Below are 20201 nucleotides of genomic sequence, written 5' to 3'. Positions count from 1 at the left end.
GGGGGGGGGGGGGGGGGTTGGGGGGGGTGGCGGTAGGAGAATAAAGTTCTACTTACAAGAGCAAAGAGTTCTCCGAAGTCCAGGGCTCCTCGGTCACAAGCGAAGGGAGAATTTAAGAAACCAGGATTCAAAACACCTCCCTTTTGAGGGTTAGCGAGATTAGCAGACCAGGCCAGCGGTGCAGTCTGGATTCTTTCTTGCCCGCTCTCCCTCTCCGCGTCTCTAAATGAAATGCACTTTGAGGTTTTAGTGGGTGTTTCCCACGTCTCGGGCCAAGTAAGTCCCCATTTGTTGTAACCCAATGCTCAGCCTGATGATGTCAGCCACTCAGCTCCCTTGCTCAGTTTCCACCTCTCTGTCCACGGAGGAGATCCATTTCCTCTGGACAATGAGCTGGGGGGCTGTAACTTCATCCCAGGCCGTCACGTTTGCCTAACATCCTTCCTTCAATTTTCAACAGTGCAGCCTTAGTGACAAAAGGCTTCCTATCCACTCACTGGGCCAGGGCTCCTGGCGAAAGTCCCTCTGTCTTGTAGTCACTGCTGACTGAGAGCGATCTAGTTTGCTCTACTGTATTTTAATTCACGTCGGTGGTGTGTAATACCCTCGTTAGGGTGGAGACTGGCGTCCCCACTCCACCCCACCCTCATTTCCTCCTGCTCAGTTTTCCAAGTTGTTCGATTTCTCCAAGTTTCCTAGGTGCATGCTGGGCACAGCGTATGCTTGTCCCTCACTTAGGGGAGACGACACGTGCCCAAGTGCAAGGCTCAGAAAGAGCACTGGTCTGCTGCCTGGAGAACTCGGTTCTGGTCTCCATCACACTCCTAACTGAACAGACGGCCTCAAGCAAGTCACCTCTCTCCCTCGACCTCAGTTTCTTCATCAATAAAATGACGGTTTTGGGGTCCTCCCCTTCTGAAATTCAGTGACTGAGGAGCTTATCAACAAATGCAACATAAAGAATTTTACTACAAGCTGGCTGACTACATGCTTGAGAGAGGGAAGAACGCTTGACAGGTCAGAGGCCAACGCCCACGATGCCAGGCTCAGCCTGGTTCCTTCGACCCCCCTCTGTAGGGGAGCTGAACTGTTTCTCTGGGAGAAAACCCCAAAGAATTCACTGAACAAGGCCTGGGGGACATGGAAAGAGGCAGCATAGGCTACTAGATAAGATAAAGAAGCATGAGAACTGTCCTTAGGGATTAATGTGGAACAGCAGTGATTAGAGGAGACCATAATCTCTTGCATTTGTAGAGAGCTTGCGGGGGAAGACAACGAAACCTCCATACTTCTGTGTACAGAGGGAAGCAGTGTGCCACGCGTATTGCTTACAAACATCAATTCGGGAACCAGAGATATGGATCTGAGTCCTGTGTGACTTCACTTCTCTGAACTTTTTTTTAACTGTAAAATGGGGTAATAGGGCCTCCCTTGTAGGACTGTGAGAACTGAAGAACACACGCAAGGGAACGGAAAGTGTCTGCACATACTAAGTGTTGATAGATGGTAGCTTCGTTGTCGTACATAATCTCATCTGATTCTCATTCTAGGAGAATTAGTACCCAGGGGCTGAATTATTAGTCTGCTCTTCCTGGGTAGGAAAATGAAACACAGAGAAGTTAAGTGACATGCCCAGGGTCACACAGCTCAAGATTAAAGGGCCAGATTTGGAAACTGAGTCTTTAACTCCTACTTAGGCCAGCACACGTGCCACACACATGCCAATGCTCTTTCTAAATGGGATCATTTCTACTTAGAAAAATGAGCCAAACTTATTGAAACAAACGGGGAAAGGGTGGGTTCAGCCAGGCCAGGGGGGAGGAGAGGTAGTCAATCTACTGCCTAAAGGAAACACTACAGGCCCCTAGGTAAGAGGGGGTACTTACTTGCTTTGCTACCCAAATACCATGTGACCTGAAGGAAATCTGGGCTTTAGTTGTCCCTCCCTCCAAAAGGCAGATCTGCTTTGTCTTAAACCTTTTAGATGGGAAGTTGGGATTGGAGTTCTTTTGGGAAAGAAGAAGCTATTTATACGTAGGCGCAAGGCTGTGGGAGGAGTTTGTGACTTAATAAAAACTTTAATTCTCAGAAATCTTTGATGCTGTAATCAGGAAGGACCAAGCAAACAGACTATATGTTAGGACGGAGTTGGCCAATCTGAAGGCTTTCCCACAGGCTGGGGTGGGGCTGTAGTGGAACGAAAAGAACTCCAGCCTGTTAACTCTGGAACCTCTCACCCGCTCAGAGAGACCTGGGTTTCCTTCCCATCCCAGGACCTTCCAGCAGTGGATGACCTTGGGTAAGTTAACTTCTGTGTAAAGTGAGAATAATGGCACTTACCCTACAAGGTTCTTGTCTGGATTAAGTGCCTGACACATACTACAAGTTCAAAAATATTGAAAAAAAAACCTTGCAAAAATGAGCTGCGATATCCTAAAGTAAAGCATTATATATCCTAAAGCATTATTTTCTAATTCTGACTCAGTGTCACCATCCTCTACCCTGAGGATGACATAACAGTGAATGAATAAAGAATGTCAGGAAGCCAGAAGAAGGACCCATTATTTCTCAAGAACGTCAGGATGAATAAGGAACAAAAAAGCCCACCGAGAACTGTCAGGCGTGTTCTCAGTAGCAACACTCAGCTTGGGAGGGACTGGAGGTGGCGGCAGGGGCCGTTATCTGGCTGTGCCTTTATTCTAGAAGTCCAAGTGGACATCAGGAAATGAGCTGGGCCCTGGACAGGTCAGTTTGCCAAAATCATTCTCAGTGCTTTGAGATCACGTTTTGTTATTTGCACAAAAATAATAGTAAGGAGCCCTTTCATAAAAACAAAGATACTGTTTTCTTGGACCACATATATTTTTTAACACTTGCCTGTGATGCTGGATAACTGTCCATCTGTGACAGAACCCGTGAAGAGAGGACAACGCCAGGCACTCCTGCCTTCTGACTGACGATGGCAGATACGCTCTGTGGACTGGGGCCACGCTCTGGGCTGAGTGCTCTCTATACACCACCTTCCATTATCCTTACAACTACCAGGTGCAGGAGGCATAATACCCCCTTCACCTCACAGCTGCGGAGACGGAAGCTGCTGAGGCTGACCAACCTGCGCCAGGCTCACCGGAATAAGTGACAGAGCCTGGGCTCCTCGCCAGGGCTGCCGGGACCAGGCCTGCACTCTGAGTCCCTTCCTCTACTGCCTTCCAGAGGGTTTCCCCGCAGTTCGTCACAGCCAGCAGTATCAGCTCCATCCGAGGATAAAGGAAACTCCGGCTGCTTCTGAGCACAGAGCTGGTCTGAAGGGCTCAGACAGCCCCTCTGCCACAAAGCTGCCCTTAATTCCCACCCCGCACCTCCAGTCTGGAAGGGGCCTCTCCCTCTGAATTTCCTTAGGACTTTATCTGTTCCTCTCTCAAGAAACTTACCTTTTCTCCTCTCTGAGGCATATTTATTTCTGGGCAGCTCTTAGTATTCTGCTGCTAGAATTTGAGCTTCTTATGGAAAAGCTCTGTGTTTAATTTACAAGCATTTTGTACATAATGCTGCTTGTGTTCCCTCTCTCGCTGGCTGTCTCTCTGTCAAATAAATAAACTCTTAAAAAAAAAGAAAAAAAAGCATACAAGGAGAAGTACAATAGGGAATAATCTAAGAAACCATGAGGAAATTTTCCCAGAGTCGAAAGTTGTATCTTTAAGATTTTATTTATTTGAGAGAGAGAGAGAGAGAGAGGGAGAGAGCATGAGCAGGGTGGAGGGGGAGAGGGAGAGGGAGAAGCAGACTCCCCACTGAGCAGGGAGTCCAACGTGGGACTTGATCCCAGGACTCTGGGATCATTTTCTGAGCTGAAGGCAGATGCTTAACTGACTGAGCCACCCAGGCATCTTTAAACTGAAAAGTTTATTAAGTGCTGAGGAGAAGCAAAGAGTCTATCATGCCTACATGTAGTCTCCTAATCTTTCAGAATTCAAAAGGAAAAAATCCTACATGTTTCTAGAGAGAACTGTTTCAAAAGAAAAGAACCAGACTGGTATCAGACTTCTTCTGAGCAATGCTGGCTGCCCGAAGCCAACAGAGCGATGCGTTCAAAGGTAAACGTTCTGAAGGAAAATGACGTGGAACCTAGAATTTATCCTTAGCTAGGAAAAATAAAGCCATTTTTGAGACATCTGAGGACTTAGAACTGTTTCTCTCTTGTGCACTCTTTTCTCAGTAAACTCCTGGAGAATATGCTTCACCTAAATGAGGGTTTAAAATATAAAGTAGGATTCGAAAGCAGGGATCTAACAAGAGAGAGGGAAGGAATGCCACGGATGAAGACGAGGGTAGCTCCGGACCTCAGTGGACCTGCAGACGAAGAGAGCGCCAGTCTCACCAGAGTAGGAGGGTGGGAGGCTCCAGGGAAACAGAGCAGAGGGACTCCCAGACAGGTTTGTGGAAGACCGTACTGAGAGTCTATGGAAAGTATGGGAAGCTTCTGCAGTAAGAAACAAGTAAAACTGAGCATATTAAAGAAGCTGTTATTAGTCCAGGAAAAGTCATAGAGAGAGGGAAAATAACCAGAAAGTTACTGGCTCAGCAGTAAACAATATTTATCATGCCATGATGCTATAAAACACTGAATACTGATTTAACCAAAAAGCTGTGATATTTGGAGAAAAAAGTAAAGGAGAAGTGTGAAGGGGGGGCTCTGGTGCTTGCAAAAAAGCTAAAGCCTCATGTGCCATCCTAGGAGGTCAATAGGTAACAGCTAAAATTGATAAACAAAAAGCAGTACGGTAGTGTGCGGTCCTTGTTTGCATCTGATTTGAATAAAAAAATACTTATGGGGCGCCTGGGTGGCACAGCGGTTAAGCGTCTGCCTTCGGCTCAGGGCGTGATCCCGGCGTTATGGGATCGAGCCCCGCATCAGGCTCCTCCGCTATGAGCCTGCTTCTTCCTCTCCCACTCCCCCTGCTTGTGTTCCCTCTCTCGCTGGCTGTCTCTCTCTCTGTCGAATAAATAAATAAAATCTTAAAAAAAAAATACTTAGAAGTTAATCTTTGCGAGTAATAAGGGATTATTATTTTATGTGTAATAATGGTAGTGTAGGTATGTTTTTAAAAAAGCAGTCCTTGTTCTCTTAGAGATACATGCTAAAGTAGCTACCGATGAAATGACATGATGTGTAAACTTATTCCAAAATTATCCAGTAGCAGGGGGAAAAGTGGCTACAGGCATAGATGAAACAAGACAGGTCATGATTCTTGAAGCTGGGTAATGGTTGGTACATAACGACTCATATTATTCTAATATTGTACATGCTTGAAAATTTCCATAATAAGAAAATGTTCAGAGACAGAGAGAGCTGTATAAGCATATTATTTGGATATATGGAAGTAATAGAACAAAGAGCCAGCAAGATCAAAAGTGTATGCTCTTGGAACCAGGGCAGGAGGCAGGGGAGAGAGAGGTGGGGGCAGGAGACAGCTGTTTTCAGTGTAAGTTTATAATATTTGACCTTAAAAAGAATAAAGAAAACTATGTGCATGTGCCATTCTGACAAAAACAAATTTTTTTAAAAAGATTTATTTATTTTAGAGAGACACAGAGAGAGAGTGGGGGGGGAGGGGCAGGGAGAGAGAGGGAGAGGATCTCCAGCAGATCCCCCACTGAGCTCAGAGCCTATGAGGGACTTGATCCCACCACTGAGATCATGACCTGAGATGAAATCAAGAGTCAGACACTTAACTCACTAACTCACCCAGGTGCCCCAAAACACAATTAATTTAATTTTTTAAAAAAGATTTTATTTGTGAGAGAGAGAGAGAGAGAGAGAGCACAAGCAGGGGGAAGGGCAGAGGGATAAGTAGACTTCCAACTGAGCACAGAGTCTGACATGGGGCTCAATCCCAGGACCCCAAGATCACAATCTCAGCCGAAGTCAGACACTTAACCGACTGAGCCACCCAGGCGCTCCAACACAACTAATTTTAAAAAAGAAATGGAGGGGGGGGCACCTGGCTGCCTCGGTCAGTGCAGCATGCGACTCTTGATCTTGGCGTTGTGAGTTCGAGCCCCATGTTGGGCACAGAGATTACTTAAAAAAAAAAAAAAAAGAAATGGAAGGAACCACTGGAAAGGCTGAAAGCGGATGTTACCTCGGGTGAGGGGGTAAGCAGGAAACGGATGCCTTTCTGGACTTGCAGATGTTTTTTTTAAATGATATTCATGTAGTACCATGATTTTTAGAAAATGTCTATTTTTATTAGTTATTGCCGTCAGCTTTTAGCTGGGCCTTTTGCTAATCTTGACATCTACAAACTGAATCTGTTTCTCCAGGTAAAGAACCCTGAATAGCCCAGAGTGAGTACCTCCACATTTAATGTAATAATAATTATGACTGCAGTTTAATAATTATCTACCATTTGTCAATGCTTTCTATATGTTATTTCTAACCTTTATAACACTCTTGCAAGGCTGATATCACATTAGCATTTTACGGATGGGAAGGTTAAGGTGGAGACACACATCAGCTGTGTGCTTGAGGTTACACAGTAGAAAGCCAGGCTTGTGAGCCTCTTTCCACTGCCCCAGCTCTGGAAAGTCCACTAGTCTGGGATAGTCCACAAAGTACTTTTACATCCATTCTGTCATCCAATGGATGGAAGTGGGAGAGACAGAATTATGTATACTTGACAGATGAGGAACTAAAGCTAAAAAAGAGCTAGGTAACTTGCCCAAGCGCCCAGGTCTCCTGATCCTTAATTCAGTACTTCGGTCCCATCCCCCTCATCTGTCCCCTCCACAACAAAGCGCTGTTACTCAGAACCTCCTCACAGGCATCTGACAGAAGAGTCACTGTAAATGAATGCAGCTGAAGCAGGAATTTTAAAAAAAGAACCTTATTTTTTCCAAATGAAATATAGTAATAAACCATGGAATGTCCTTAGTTGCTCTAATGTCAGCATTTTACTCGAGTCCTCAAAGGGGTTGTGAAAATGTCAGCAGCCTGTCTTGCTGGCAGAGAGAGATCAGCGGCTGGCAGGGGCAGCCTGTGGCAGGTCTGACAACCGGTGCCACTCTTCTCTGCTCCAAAAGAAAGGAATGAGCCAGGCATGCTTCGGCCCTGGAAAAAAGTGTCTACGTCTCCTAAATCTACTTAAGTGAGTGGCCATGTGGCCCCGGGGCTTCTGATGGTTGTCAGGAACCTTAGATTAGTGCTACTCCAGGGCAGGGCGAGTTCATAAAGCTGTAGACCGGCTGGGTCCCGGTGGGAGCCCGAAGTGGGGCACTGAAGGGCCTGAATGTCTGCCCTCTGGTCATCTCTAACCCTGGGAAGCTGATGGCCCTGCCTGGCAAAGAAGCAGACTAAGAGTTGGGCCCAAGTGCCATGAGCTTGGCTAGAGAGGCTGTTCCCTGGCTGCTTTGGTATCTGAACAATGGCCAAGCAGCAGCTAGGGGGAAGAAGCTGTTTACTCTAGTTCAAACTATTTATAGTACCAGCAATCTGCACATATTTGGATGACAAATCTCTGGGTTTCAAGTGAGCGGTGCTTTGCTCCTGGACAATTTCATCAAACTCACTCCCTCCCCACGCCGCCCCCGGACCCCTTGCTCACACGTGTTGCCCTCGGGATGTTTTATTTAAGTTGCTGGGTTTAAAAAAATCAAGATCATAAAAAGAAATCACATTTTAAGAACAAGCGACTTTTAATCCATTTGCCTATGAGCTTAAACTACATAGTATCATTTTCTTTAAGGCTTGAATCAGAGATTAAATTCTAATACATGTGTATTCTATAAAAAATACGACTGAAATTAAAACGGTATCTGAATGAGCTTTGTAATTTCACATGTACTCCATCATCGTAATGATGCCGAGCCCCACTCAAGACCTGCAAAAAGAATGTGTCTTATGACAGTTTTAGGACGATAAAAGGCTTTACAGAACAGATCCACAAACAATATGTAAGCATATAGACATGACCGGCAAACGCCGCAGCTGCAGTGACAGTGCTCACAGTGCCCCTGCCCCCAGCGCATGCCACACAGGAGAGGGTTTGACTGGAACGAAAAGATGTGCAGAGCCTTCTGCACAGTTTTAAGTCACAGAAGGTGATTATGCCCTTGCCAACACATTTGTTTGGTAAAACCAGCCTACCTCTAAAAGCTGCCTTGTTTTTACAGCAAAGGCGATGCTGATCAGTCACCTCCCCTGAGCCAGGCACTGCCTGATTCCTAAGGGGAAATGCGGCTGTTAATCAACATGTATGCCCCTGACGTGCTGGCCGCCCCTGGTCCCATCACACAGCGCGGGCAGGAACCGGCGCAGAGAAACAGGGCGCCGAGCGAGAAGAAAGGGTTAGAGTACAGGGGATGATGCAGGACAATTAAGAGATTCCTCCAAGGGACTAACTTGTTTTCTTATTTTTGGCCCCTGCTAACGAGGCGCTTTAGAAGGCAAACGGAGAGGTCTCCAAGATAATCTTTAGATTAGCCCCACTTTTTAAAATCAGGAGAAAAATAAGAGCGGTAATGATGAAGGAAAGAAGCATGTTTCTCTATAAAGGGAATGTAAATTATTTTAGAATTTTTTTGCTGGTCCGTTGGTCATATATTGACCAAAAGACTTTAATGCATGTAATTTTGATCCCATGATTCTGCTTCTAGGACTTTAAACAATGTCCTCATCATTCAGATCTTAGCTAAAATGTCCCCTCTTGGGGACTTCCCCAACCCACTCAACCTAAGGTAATCACCCATCTACCTATCACATCACTTTCTTTTTTTTTTCTTTTAAGATTTTATTTATTTATTTGAGAGCCAGAGAGAGCACGCAAGTAGGGGGAGGGTCAGAGGGAGAGGGAGAAGCAGACTCCTTGCTAAGCATGGAGCCTGACGCAGGACTTGATTTTAGGACCTGGACAGATCATGACCTGAGCCGAAGGCAGATGCCTAACTGAGCCACCCAGGTGCCCCACATCACTTTCTTTTAATTGTCTGCACAGCACTGCTATTCTTCTTGTTCATTAATTTGTGTTTTGTTCATCTTCACTGCTGCTCCCTACCATCCACATTAAAATGTTAGCTTTGTACGCGCAGGGACCCAGTCTGTGGAAGGCACTGCATTCTTCCTAGGTGTTGGATACTAGCCAAGGACATTACATACATCATCTCATTTAGTCTTCACAGCCATATGAGGTTTGTTATTATCCCATTTTACAGATGAGCAACCTGAGGCACAGTTTAAGTCTAGTGAGTGGCCAGCAAGTGGCAGTAAGAATATGAACACTGCTATGTATGACCACAAAGCCTATGCTCTTAACTACCTCCCTCAAAATGAACTAGAAGTTTCAAAGTGCACACTTTTTAACCAAGCATTATAGTTCTGGAAATTTATTATATGGAGATAATCAGACAAGAACATTGGTGAGATACATTTTTATTTATTGCAGGCTGCTTACAGAAGCAAATACTGAAAATATGTTTAGGCAAATCATCAGTTAGCTATAAGCCTCAAGTTTACTTTTTGGTAAACAGGGGCCCCATCTCAGAAACACTGTGAAGATTTAATGAGACAAAGCACAGTACCTGGCTCATAGTCAGTGTTTTACTGTTTGCTATATGCATTTACAGCTCTAAGAGGATACATAATACACCAAATTGTTACCAGAGGCCATCTCTGGACAGCAGGATTATGGGGGGAGGGGTTTCATTAACTAAATTGTGTACTCCCACATTGTTCTAATTTTTATAAAATTCATACTGATGTCATAGTCATCAAAAATAAATACATTACTACTTAAAAAAAAAAGAATATGAAGGGGTGCCTGGGTGGCTCAGTCAGTTAAGACTCTGCCTTCGGCTCAGGTCATGATCCCAGGGTCCTGGGATCGAGCCCCATGTCTGGCTCCCACTTCTCCCTCGCTCTCTGCCTGCCGCTCCACCTGCTTGTGCTCTCTCTTTCCCTGTGTCAAATAAATAAAATCTTAAAAAAAAAAAAAAAGAATATGTAGAAAAAGTTAAAGAAATTTGGAGGCGGAAACTCAGTTTATGGGACAGTGAAAGAAACTACTTTAGTAGATGTCAAACTAAAAATGTTCCTCCTCTTTTGTGTTATGAAAGAACAAGACCTTTTGTGGGCTTATAGGTGCTACCCCATTGCAAAGGCCTATATTCGCAGTGAAGTCAGAGAGATTCTTAATAAGAACACAGACCTACAGAATTCATTCAGATGGATTCAAGAAATTTGAAAAGATGCTAAAAAATATATATAAAAAGAAAGAAAATCTTTTAAGTCACACCTGCCTTCTAAAGAGAAAGACTGTCAAACAGGAGGCCCTTTTAGCTACCGGTCACCTTTTTGAGTTCAGCCATGCAAAAAATAACAGAAATAAAAGCTGAAGGTTGCCAAGTAGCTCTGCACAATAAATAAAGAACTGAATTCCAGGGGAAATCTGTGAGGAATAAAAGAAGGGGAAGGAGCAAGGAGCCAGGAGATGCCAGAGGTCCAGGGTCTGGGGTTCCCAAATCACCAGCAAAGCTGATAACAACACTTACAAATGCTTTTGTGAGTGTATCCTTTGTTCTTGATGGAAACCAGGAAGGGACTGAGTTTCAATTCTGAACTGACAGGTTGAGAAACAGAGGAAGAGGAGGCAGAGATGACCCAGAAAACACCTTCACCCCCAAGGAATCTGCAGAACCTTGGGGGAAACTTCAGACTTCTACGGGGCAAGAAACAAGGGGTCAAGCTGATCTTACCTAGATCTTAAAGTGCTAACCCATCAGAGTTATATACAGTTTATCAAGAGGAATATTTATTTATCAAGGAACAAATTGATATGCGTGTGGGCACAAAAATAAATTAACTCAACTACTCTTCCACACCACTGAAAAGATTTACACAATTTGGGTGGTGTTGCTAACTCATTTTAGATCACATATTCCTTTAAGAATGTGATGAAAGCTAAGATCCTGTTCTTTAGAAAATGCATACCTTTGAATACATATCATTTCAAGGAGTCTGTGGAACCTCTGGAGGCCATGTCTGGGACTCTCACTATAGGGAAACTGCAACAGCATTGATGGACATTGCTTGTTGTTGACAATGGGAACCCCAAGCCACCTTGCAGTTTATGCAGAAAGTATAAAAACACTGCTGACATTCACTGATTTATAAACATTTGTTGGAGCCCTAATACACATAATCCTGAAGGCATAAACATAAATGCAATGTGATCTCTACACTCACTGAGTTATAGTCAACTGAGGGAAGCAAAGACAACAGACTGCTACAACAGGGTGGGATAAGTCAGACTGTACATTTCAGATTAACCTCGCCCCTCAACTTCCTTTTTGGACCCAGGACTTACTAACTACAAATGGAATAACAGGTGGAAATGAGTGACATGAATGCAAGAGTACAAGCAGAGGAAAGCAACAAGAGGCCAAGACACTGGGGCCATTTTAAATAGCTAGCCTGCTATTCTGTGGACTTTGATTTCCCTGTGTCTGCATGAAAATATCTCTAAAAACAAAACAAAAACAGGGGCGCCTGGGTGGCACAGCAGTTAAGCGTCTGCCTTCGGCTCAGGGCGTGATCCCAGCGTTGTGGGATCGAGCCCCACATCAGGCTCCTCCGCTATGAGCCTGCTTCTTCCTCTCCCACTCCCCCTGCTTGTGTTCCCTCTCTCGCTGGCTGTCTCTATCTCTCTCGAATAAATAAATAAAATCTTAAAACAAAAACAAAAACAAAAACAAAAACAATAGTTCTTTTCTTTAATAAACAGTAACCATGGATATTTTTTATTATTTATTTTTTAATTTTTACCATGGATATTTTTGTTTTTATTTTTATTTTTTAACTGTTTAGTATTTATTTTATTTTTAAATATTAATATTTTTTATTATATTAGTCATCATACAGTACATCCCTAGTTTTTGATGTAAAGTTCCATGATTCATTACTTGTGTATAACACCCAGTGCACCATGCAATACGTGCCCTCCTTAATACCCATCACCGGCCTATCCCATTCCCCCACCCCTCTCCCCTCTGAAGCCCTCAGTTTGTTTCCCAGAGTCCACAGTCTGTCATGGTTCAAAAGGAATTGACAAACTAAGATTGTTCTGAAAAACTCATCTATCTGAGAGAACTCTATGGTCCACATTGCTGGTCTGCATTGTTAGATCAGCAAATTTTTACTAGGCTCTGAAATAATCATGTCTGATGTTTGCATTACATAAGAACTTTCACACAAGATTGTCTCATTTCTTCTGCAAAACATCTTGTAAATGCTTATATTCAAGGGCACAGTGACTTGGTAATTCACAGCTTGTAAGTCCTGTAGCCAAAATCAAAAGACAGACCTACCTACCTTTTCCTAAACTCCCAAGGAAAAGACAGCAGTGCCAGACACAGGAAGGGCAGGGGCGGTTAACAGCCTTGAGGAACAGAGTGGAGAGCGTATACTAATGCGGCATTGGTATAAGCCTGGGTGTTGAAATCAGATGCACTTGGGAAAAAGTCCTGGCTCCGTCCCCCACTTACAAGCTACGTGACCTCAGGCAAACTCTCTGAATTCTGAGATCTCATTTGTAAAATGAAGAAAATAACCGCATCGATCTCATCTGAATGTAGGAAGGTAAAGGGAAGAAAAGGAGGTAGTGTGTAGTGAAGGGGTGCTAATTTCCTCATCTTTTACAGAGGAGAGTCAAGAGACCGTGAAGGCATCAGGACTGACTGCCATTTCAGCCAACATGACGGATTAAATATCCCAAAACCTTCCTGCCAGAACACCTCAAATGATGGGTACCATCACCCCAGCAAATATGTCAAACGCACGCATGAGTGTAAAAGCCAGCATGGGAAGTTTTCTCAGATCAAATAAGCAGCACAAGTCCAGCAAGATAAGCACCAGAACATTTAAAGACATCTACCATTTAATGACACAAAGCTACTTATAAAAATAACTGTCTAAAATCACAAATAAAGAAAAAAATATGTATGTGTGTATATGAATCTTGTTCACAATTTTGGAGGTAATCACCACAATTACTAAAAACCATTAAAGAAAGAAGTGGCTTTCAGGAGAAAGCTGGGGAAGTGAGGTGTTTACTTTTATGTACAAGTATTACTTTTCTAATTTTTGTTTAATTGGCAAAGGAAGGAAGGTTGGTGGAACTCTGCCATCACCAACCATAAAAAATAGTAATGGGATGAATAACATAATATGAATTTCAGAAGAAAAAAAAATCAGTCTTAAGGTGACTGGAGTAGGTATTCTGCTCTAGATGTACCTTATCAAAGATTTCTTTTGAATGATAACATCCAGTGTTGAGGAGATATGGGTAAATGTAGGTTAAGAATGAAACATGGTACAACAGTCCTAAAAGGCAATATGACAACGTGTACTGAAATCCTTAAAACCCTACATGCACAGGGGGTATATGGGAGCTTTCTGCTCAGTTTTACTTGGAACCTAAAACTAGTCTACAAAATAAAGTTTATTGATTAAAAAAAGTTATATATACATACATACATATATATACACACACATACATATATATACATATGTGTATATATATACACACACACACGCCTTTTAACCAGGTCATTTGACTTCTTAAGACTTTATCCTGGGGGAGATTATGGGATGTGTGCAAAGACTGGACTCAGGTTGCTGACTTCAGCAGTGCTTGGAAGACTGAAACACTGAAAACAATCCTAAAAGTGCACAATTAGGGAGTAGCAAAATACATTTTGATATACCTACAGAATGGTGTATTATGCAGTTACAATGTGATGCTATAGAAGAATATCTCATGACATGAGAAAAATTGTCTCATTTTAATGTTAAAATGTATATAACAGGGGCTCATGGTTGTAAAGGGGAAAATAGTATTTTGCATAAAAAAATAACTGATGAACCTAGTAGTAACACTGCAGGTAATTTTTATTTTCTTCTTTCAGTTTGTTGGTATTTTATTTAACTTTAAAAATTTTTTTTAAAGATTTTATTTATTTACTTGAGAGACAGCAAGAATGAGAGAGAGCACAGAGGGAGATAGAGAAGCAGACGCCCTGCTGAGTGTAGAGCCCGATGCTGGGCTCGATCCCAGGACCCTGAGATCATGGCCTGAGCAGAGGGCAGACACTTAACCAACTGAGCCACTGGAGGAACCCCAGTTTGTTGGCATTTTAAATGTTTTCTGCAAAGCACTCTTTTTGTAATAAAAATATAGTATTCTATAAAAAGAAAAAATATAAAAAGCTATTTTTAAGTTCCTTTGGATAACACATACCAAGCAAAGAAAGGGAAAATAAAACAGGAAAGAAAAAGGAGGATCTTTAAAAAAACAAAATGGAGAGGAGAGAGAAGGGGGCAGGATCCTGTAAGATAGAAGTGTCCTGGGCAGCCTCTGAGCTCCTCAGCCAGAGCCCTTCGTCCAAAGCTTTGATGGGAAAATCACAGAGAAAGGACCCCAGAGCTTTCTCATTTCCCATGACCGATTGCATTGCTTCTGACAGGTTGATGGTAGTTACACATCCAGTGGATTTCAGTACAATGAAAGATTAGATCAAGAACAAGGCGACTAGTCCACAGAACTAAAGGTAACTTCAAACTAATGTGCACCAATGCCATGATTTCTAACAAATAGAGACTACTTATTGAAGAGCTGCAAAGAAGCTATTGTGTCCACAGATGAAAATTCTTAGCCAGGAAAAGATTCCAGGCCTGAAGCAGAGCAGTCTTTGAAAGAGAACAGGCTTGCAGAAGATGAAAGGGATTCTTCCCTCCCTCTTGGAGAGGACTGACGCTGTTGGCCCAGAGATAAGACGACTCTGTACATACTTACGCTGAAATTTTTAAAAGTACCAGTAAGGAAAGCAAGGAGAAAGATGATGTGCTTGAAGAGTAATTTAAACAGCAACAAATTGGACAGAAACTAGAGGAAGCTGACCGAAAAGCTCATTAATGGTGTGGATCTGCAGAAAATCAGATGGGACAATAACCCTGGAACGTCTCCATTCAGCGGATCCCATGACAGGAGAACCAGGCTACTGCCTTGTAAGATGGGGCATAAAAACAGAAGACTTCAGTGTGGACTAAATATATTACATGGGCTCAAAGAAGAGAACAAAGTTATACCTGAATTACAGTCACTACAATTCTTATGCACCCTAACTACTTCTTCTGCACTACTAACTCCATATGTGCAAATGTCACGAAGGATAATTCTGATTTAATCTGGCTTCACTTACAGGGAAGACTGATCTTCCAAGCACTCGTCAGCATCCATTAGTTTCTGGCCACGTCCCCAAATTATCCATATGTTATGGCAGAGAGTTTACTGGATGTCTAACAATAGAATCTTCTGTGAGCTGGAGATACCATCGTCTGAAGCTAAGGACTAGAAGGGGCACTGTTAACAGAGCAAAAGGCGAAAAAATTAAATAAAATTTAATTACAGAAGTAGAGCGAATAGGCCTTTTGGACTTTCGCGTGAAGACCGGCTTGCAGCACTGAATGCTGCACCGATCAACGCCTGCACACCCGCTGAGGCCTGGGACTGAAAGGGCTGGAATGTCTTAAAGGAACCTTGTGGAACACACCATCTAACTGAGGGAGCCGCAAGAGGCCCATTATGAACCGCTGGGCACTGACTGCTGCCCCAGGCCCTCAGGATGCTCTCCACAGAGAGTATCTTTCTGAACAAGGAACTGATAAGGAACTTGCCCAGCAAGTAACCCCTGTTGCAACTGCTCGACTCTTTAAGCAGCCGTAGACAATGCGTAAACAGATGAATATAGCGTACTACCATAATGCTGCATTTACCAAAACAAGTGACAGGCTACAATTGGCCAGTTCCTGCACTAGAGGATGGGATGCTGGTCGTCGATAGCAAGAAATGTTGAAAGAGTTTTTAAACTAATACCTACAGTCATGTGAAGTGAAGTTCAAGTTGAAGGCAAAGCTACTTCAAGCTCAGCAGTTGCTCCTCTAGGCCAGTGAGGTGCACGAGGAACACACAGATCATGCATTGGGCGAACTGCATCTAACTGCACTTGAGACCTTAAAGGCCATTTTAAGCTCCTGTGCCAGGGCTGTTCTGGAGCATAGTTTCTAATGTCCAATATCTAACGCCATGTGTGCTGAAGAAGTGAGTCAAGGCAGCAGTGGTGTTTTCCCTAAAACAATCCCCCTTAGTGTGATTGGACATTTCTTACGGAAATATCACCCCTGACTGCTTTGTTTCCATCTGTGTAACATTCAAGCCCAGATCTATCAACTTCCTGGGGATTCTGTGAACTATCTTCCTGCTTAAACCAGCTGGAGTGGACTAAGAACCCTGACCGATAATACATGCCCCCAACAAGCATCTCTCTTACAGCACAGTACATTATGATTACTTGTGATATTTCTGTCTCCCTTAGTTGATGAAGAAAGTATTTTACTCATCTCTGTAGCCCCCACTATCCTAGCACAATGCCTGGCAAAACAGAAGGCACCTAATAAATGAGTGTAGATGAACAGAAAAAAACCCACAAACCTGAGAACTGTGGCTTTAGAGTGGAGAGATGAGTCATTTTTAAGCGATGTTGTAATATATTTTCTTAAGTGCCTTGTTTGGTCAAAGTTAGTACTGTCCATCCAAGACCAAATAGCACAGTAGTAGTCATACTCAGGACCACAAGTCCTAATGAAGAAAAACGATTTCTAATTCTTTTTATTTCCACTGATAAGTGTGAAATGAATTTCAAAGGTTTGGAAGATTTTGTAAGATTTATGCTGGAACGGTAAGAAGAATGTGATATCATGATCAAGAAGGGGTGGTTTCTCCTGTGCTCACAACCTGTCTTCTAAAGTGATATATGGATGGAGAGTTACAGAAAGTTAAAGAAAGATCACCGGCTGAGTTGAATTTGGGACCAGGCAAACACAATCAGAAAGGAAAGCCCTTGGAAGCAATGGTTATAAACATAATGACTAGAATTCACTATAACTCATGCTATATCACAATTGAGAGAGTTTATAAATGTAATGAAGCTGGGCTCTTTCGTGACATCAGAAAGCAGCCACTTTAAAATGGAACAAAAGCAAGATCAAAACTGTAACATTTCACGAGGCCTACTGGTACCGCAGTAATAGAAAATTTTTAGAAATAAAATGGAATACTGGAAAAGGATTCGGTTTAAAACTATTTTTCCCACCTGCTGTGGGGAAGAGGGAGCTCTGACTTCAGATGCTCATTCCAGTTCCTCTGAGTGAAAGGAATTCCATACCCTAAAAGATGATCAAGACTCTATCAAACCCCTCTCCCTCAAAGTCAAAATTCATCTCTCCATCTGCCTGAGAAAGAAAAGGTTAATAAGCAGAGTCAAAGACCTCACACAAAAATAAGTCCCTATGGATCTACAGATTTAAATGAAAAAATATCAAACCACATAAGTATTAGAAAAAATACACGGCACAACACTTTATAGCCTCACAATGGGAAAGGCCATTCACGTATGAAACAAAACCTGTAAGTCATTAAAGAAAACATCGATAAATTTTACTGTATATAAATAAAAATATTCTGCATGGCAAAAATCATGATCAACAAAGTAAAAATCCTAAGTCAAACTGAGAAAAATCATATTTCATAGTACGAATAGCCTTTCTCCTTAATCTACAAAGAGTTTCTAGAAATTGATAAGACAAAGACAAACAACCTAAGGGGGAAATAAGCTCAGAATATGAACAGGGGATTTAGAGAAATGTAAATACATATGGCTTTGAATATATGAAAAGTACTCCACCTTAGTTGATATTCTATTTTTCATCTACCATTGCAGAGAACCAAAAAGTCTAACACACTGGTGTTCAAAAGCAGGAATTCTTATCCATTGCTGATATAGTCATACAGTGGTATAGTATCATTTGGCAATTAATATAAAAAATTCATACATCCTTTGCCATGGCAAATCCACTTGTAGGAATTCATCAGAAAGGCATGCTTCCAAAGATACGAAATATGTACTCATTGTAGCAAAAGATTAGGAATCATCTAAATCTCCATCCATGAGAAATATAGTAAATAAAATCAAGGTACTTCCAAATAGAAGCCCATGTAGCCATAATAATTTAGATATACAAACAATGATATTTAGTGATATAAAAATACTATATATATGTATATATGTATATATATGTATATGCATATATACATGTATGTATATATACATATATACATGTATATACATATATATATAAATAACAAAGCCTGATGCAGAAAAATATTAATAGTACACTATCCACTTTGTATTAAGGAAAGAAAAGGATATGCACGTTTACTTTTATATGCATGGAATATCTCTAGGATGCATGAGAAACTGGAAATGGTAGGTCCCTCAGGGTAGCTGAAGGATACGGATGACAAGAAGATTTTTCTTTTTTCTTTTTAGGATCCAACCTATGACCCCACTTTTTGAAACTGATTGTTTTATTTCTTAAATCCCTTCTAATCTAGAATAGCACCCCATATCTTATGAAGAACCCATATCTCCGTAGCAGTGAGTTTTCTAATATTTGCAACAAGATCGAGCTCCTTTTACGTGGGTGTTCTTTAATGTCTCTCACTGAAATTTTATAATTTTCTCCACAGAGGCCTGTGATTTTTAATGTTGCTGAAACGAGTATCTTTTAAAATTTAATTTTCTATCTGTAGCTGGTATGTATAGAAATGTAATTAATTTTGTATATTAATTTAGTATCCAGCAAACTTGCAAAACTGTTAACTTTAATAACTTATTTGTAGAAATCTTTTATAATTTCTACATAAACAATCATGTCATCATATAAACAGGAAGTTATTAATTCGTCCTTTCCAATACTTTTATTTTTCTTGTCTCACTGCACTTGCTAGAACTTCCAACAAATGTTGAATAGAAGTAATAATAATAGGGCAACTCTGATTCCTAAACTCCAAGTGAAAACTTCCTCAAACTGAAAATTCACCATTAAGTATGACGTTTGCTGTACATGTTTTATAGTTCTCTTTCCCAGATTAAGGAAGCTCCCTTCTTATTTTCCACCTGTCCTCCGGGGCTGAAATTGTTGTTGCTGTTTTAATCAGGAACGGATGCTGAATTTTATCACATAATCATGATTTTTCTCTTTTAATGCTAGCAAATTACACTAATTGAGTCTATGGTGTTACACCAACCTTGCATTTCAGGTATAAAACCAACTTGGTCACGATGTATTATCCTTTTCACATACTGCTAGATAGGGCAGACTATGTTTTCCAAAGATGGCCTCTACAATACTATTCCAGCCTATGCGCTTTTCTTACAGTGTGACTTTGACACGCCTCCAATTGGGTGGTGGGGTCTTTGACACATTCCCTGGAATCTGGACTGCCCTCTGTAACTGTCTCAACCAAGAGTGTCGTGGGGGTGGCAGTATGTGAATTTCAAGATTAGACCATAAAAATGTTAAGCATTTCCAATTAACTGATGTAGGACCCCGCAGTTAGAACCTGGCCACCATGCTGTTAGGAAGCTCAAACTAGTCCATGCAGATAGAACACAGGAAGAGATCCTATGTAGGTGTTAAATCGGAGATGAGCTGACGGTCTACACAACAGCTGGTACTGACTGTAGGACATGAAAGTAAAAACAGCTCCAGATGATTTTCAAGCTACTCTGGGTCTTCTCACCTGGGGGCCCAAACAAAATGCAGCAGAGACAAGCCACCCTCTGTGCCCTGATCAAATTCCTGACCCATAGAACCTCTGGCATAGAAAGTGGCTGTTTTAAGCCACATTCTGGTTAGTTTCCTACACCACAATATTTAGTGAAAAACTGGATTTTGCTTTGCTAAATTTAATTGAGGATTTTCCATGTCTATGAGTAAAATAGCCTATGAATTTTCCTTCCTCACCATGTTACTGTCAGGTTTTTCTGTTTGTTTGTTTAGATAATCTCTCTTCCTATTCTCAGGAAGAGTTTCTGTAATATTAATTCTTTCTCTCTTAAATGCTTGATATAACTTTCTAGTGAAGCCATCCAGACCTGCGGTTTTCTCTGTGGGAAGGTTTTTTTAATTGCTGATTCAATTTTTATTAAAAGTTATATTACTAATAACTTTATCCATTCATCTAAATTTCCAAAATTTTTGGCATAAACTGTTCAGTATGTCTTATTATCTTGTTAATGACTACAAG

The 20201-nt window shown here is 41.8% G+C and overlaps 1 protein-coding gene across 2 annotated transcripts in view; it reads right to left on the bottom strand.

Annotated features, from left to right (window-relative positions):
- Window positions 1-20201, bottom strand: part of PKIG (cAMP-dependent protein kinase inhibitor gamma) — an 89215-nt gene that overhangs the window by 31910 nt on the left and 37104 nt on the right. For both annotated transcript variants that reach the window (XM_040638375.1, XM_040638374.1), the window contains exon 3: window positions 57-222. The gene's annotated coding sequence lies outside the window, so the exon portion shown is untranslated. The remainder of the gene's footprint in view (window positions 1-56; window positions 223-20201) is intronic.

This window comes from Ursus maritimus, unplaced genomic scaffold, assembly GCF_017311325.1.
Source record: "Ursus maritimus isolate PB19 unplaced genomic scaffold, ASM1731132v1 scaffold_22, whole genome shotgun sequence".
NCBI lineage: Eukaryota > Metazoa > Chordata > Mammalia > Carnivora > Ursidae > Ursus > Ursus maritimus.
Note: the sequence above shows the minus strand (reverse complement) of the source record. Positions and strands in the feature narration are given on the sequence as shown.